Here is a 3,935-nt window from a genome sequence, read left to right as displayed (position 1 = left end):
ATTCAAACGCGGACGCGCACATTTCGCTGTCATGAACGCGCAGTGCTCAGAAAGCCCTTGCAGCTCAGAGGCGCACGCAAGACTTCATTTTGCAACGTGGAAACGACTTTGTTTGAGTGGTCGACCGATATCGGTTTTTTAGGGTAACTATTATTTTACACAGCACAACTAACATAACTTTCAACAGGCGTTATTAAAAAAAAAAAAAAGCCTTTTTACATGGATTATGTCTTGTTGACTTTGAATATGTCGAGTATATAAAAGCTGGGATAGTAGGGTAGCTGGAACCCTGAACTGTTTGCCAGCCAATCGCAGGGCACACAGAGACATACAACTCACCTGCTCATTCACACCTAGGAATAATTTGGACCAGTCAATTAACGTGACATGCATGTTTTTGGAATGTGGGAGGAAACCGCTCCACATTTCCCAATAGCGGCCTTTTATTGCAGTCATGTAAGACGCTAACCTGCTTATTGGGGGTATTAGGGGTTCAGTGTCTTACCCAAGGACACCTCGACATGTAACACGGACGAGCTGGGATTCGAACTGGGATCCCTTGATCCCAAGACGAGCGCTCTACCTCCTGAGCTACTGCCGCCCCAAGAAGTAAGAAGAAAGAAACCCACGCAAGCACAGGGAGAACATGCAAACCCCACACAGGAAGGTTCGATCTCTCGACCTCAGAACTGTGTCGCACACGCGCTTTCCCGTGTTATTTTCGATTGTTCTTGATTGTTCTCAGCTCAGGGATGCTGCTGGAAATGTGAATTTCCCTTCGGGGATGAACAAAGTATCTATCTATCTATCTATCTATCTATCTATCTATCTAACCACTGTCTCACCGTGCTGCCCCCGCTGTAGTCAATATTTTAAATTGGCATTTTGTTGTGTCACACAGGGATTCCAGTTGCTTGGCTTTTAAGTTACTTAGAATAAAACGGTTTAAGCTTAAATGAGTTAAAAGTTCACGAAGAGTGAAAAATTAATGCTATTATAATTTAGTAGAACAATAAATTAAAACATATTATAAGTATTCATTATGTGCATAATATTACATGATTATTGTTAATATACTGATCAAATCCTTTTCTTCTTGCAATTTTCTTGTTTTCTTCATTTCCCCCCTTTTTTGTTTTATTTCATTTTTCTTTTGTTCTTCTGTTACTCCTAGTGTTTTAATTATTTTTTAATTTTTCTTTTTTGATCTTCATTTTTGCCTTTTTTATTTTATTTCATATATTTTATTTTATTTCTTTTTTCTTGCTTTTTCTTCTTTATGTTTTCCTGCCTTTTTCCTTTCTCATTTTTGTCTTTTTCGTTTCTTTGTCTGTGTCATCTGCAAACAACAACTGACTTACCTGCTACACTGTTCCACTGTTGTCCATCATCTCTACACCTCTGCCAAATACTCTCTCACCACACCATCCATGTACACATTAAACAGCCATGGTGACATCACACCCCCGTCTCACACCAGTCAACACAGGGAACCACTCACTTGTCTCACTCCCTACTCTTACACACACACACACACACACACACACACACACACACACACACACACACACACACACACACACACACACACACACACATATATATATATAGATGAGACATATATATATATATATATATATATATATACATATATATATATATATATCTCATCTCATCAGCTGCACCGCTTATCCTCAGTAGGGTCGCGGAGGTGCTGGAGCCCATCCCAGCAATCATCGGGCAATGGGCAGGGGACGCCCAGAACTGGTTGCCAGCCAATCGCAGGGCACACGGGGACAGACAACTCACACAAAATGCATGTTTTTTGGAATGTGGGAGGAAACCGGAGTGCCCGGAGGAAACCCATGCACGGGTAGAACATACAAACTGCTACAAGCTGGATTTGAACCCACGCAGTAGGTTCCCATGATATGAACTGTCGCACATGCGCTATCCACTGCGCCGCCGTGCTACCCTATATATACACCGTATTTTCCGCACTGTAAGGCGCACCTAAAAGCCTTTATTTTTTTCAAAAGCTGACCATGTGCCTTATAATACAGTGCGCCTTATTTATGGTTCAATATTAATTCGCAAAATCTTGCAACTAACTTGCAGCCGCCGACTAGATTTTCCCCCGAACGCCAAGTAGTCCGCGGTGTATGCTGGGATTTATTTACCGGCGTTTCATTGGCTAACCAATGTGTCAATCATCATTTGAATGGATCACTATTGGCTAAAGTTATTCGGATGTCAAGGGAAGGATCCTTTTTATCATTTACAGGCTGGCATTGGCTTGAACGGCAAAACAAAGCCTGCAATTGGCCAAAAAAGACGTGTCAATCATCAGTTGAATCGATCACTATTGGCTAAAGTTATTCGGAGGTCAAGGGGCGGATCCTTTTTATCAATTACAGGCGGGCATTGGCTTAAACGGCAAAACAAAGCCTGCAATTGGCCGAAAAAGATGAATGCGTATAGCACGTGGCTGACGGCATACAGAAAGCATTTTTTTACTATTTTGTATTTGTAAATATTTTATTCTCCTGGATTTACTAAACTCACGGATATAAGAGGACCACTGCTTCACATTATGAAAACAACGACTTTGGTGAGCAACTCCGGCTATATATATTATCCTTGTATCTTGTTTCAGACTGAACTCGATGTTTCTGTGATAAGCGGTGCAGAAAATGGATAGAATGGAGTGTCTATTTTTAAATTAAACTCAATTCCAAGTGTTTATTGTCATATATACAGTAAAGTTGCAAGCAAAAAAGAAAATAGAAACTAAGGGATGGTTGGCATTTCTTGAATCCCAAGACTTTGACCTTCCGAATGATGGAACGATGCATTTGAGTGACATCGTACGGACACCGCATCCGCACGTGTTTTCGACACGTATTTGCGTCTTTGCAAGCTTTCGTAATGTTAAGGGGGTAATAAGTTTGACTGAACTATCTGACTGTTTTGTCGATGGTCCCATTGTAGCGCCCTATAATCCGGTGCGTCTTATGTATGTCAAAAATAGGACCAAAAACAATTTTTTCGGGGTGCGCCCTATAACCCGGTGCGCCTTATAGTGCGGAAAATATGATATATATATATATATATATATATATATATATATATATATATATATATATGTTAAAATAAGATTACTGCACAATAAACATGAAAGAAGAAGGACATAATGTTAAAAAACAAAGAATAAAAATATTCATTTACGTACCATTTAACTGGCCTCTTTGTTTACTGGTTCTTAGCAGTGTTTTTTGCCCCGCGTTTCTTAAAAAACATTAATCAACAAATCCAGATGATGATGTCTACTTTTGCCGGCTTTTGACAATCAACTGAAAATACGTGAGGCAGCCGTCATCATAATGAGGAATAACCCAACCTCATAACACTTTTTCTGGGTGTTTGCTTGTCACAAATTCAGAAATTTCATGGAATTTTGCCAAAGTGCATGCCGGGACTCACGCATACGCACCGGAAAAGTCATGGCATAGATCAACTGCATGGCTGTATTTAACAATTTGGCTCGACGATCTTGTGTGCGCTTTCGGGCACAGATTAAGAGATACATTGCGAAACACTTATATGTCCTTATGCAGCATCATAAGTGTTCACATTATCAAAAAATGAATATATTTTTGTTTACCTTGTCAAACGATGTAGATTTTTGTTAACAGTTAAAGAGATAAGATGGTAAGGCCTTAAAAAATCCAGCCCGACCAAGTAACTTGATTTGCAGGGCCGAGTCCCGAGGAGAGTTGACAAATGATAGCAAATTAAAACCTGCCTTTTGTAACAAAATCTAAGTTAAACAAGACTTAATGAACATTTACATCAATAGCGTTCCTGTGTCTGCAGAGGTTGCATTAACTGTCAATTTTCCACCATTGACGGTTCTTTTTAAAAGTAGATGGGAA

This window comes from Urocampus carinirostris, chromosome 1 (assembly GCF_059441175.1).
Source record: "Urocampus carinirostris isolate Australia breed hairy pipefish chromosome 1, RoL_Ucar_1.0, whole genome shotgun sequence".
NCBI lineage: Eukaryota > Metazoa > Chordata > Actinopteri > Syngnathiformes > Syngnathidae > Urocampus > Urocampus carinirostris.
The sequence above is the reverse complement of the archived record's forward strand: the minus strand, read 5'-3'. Positions refer to the sequence as shown.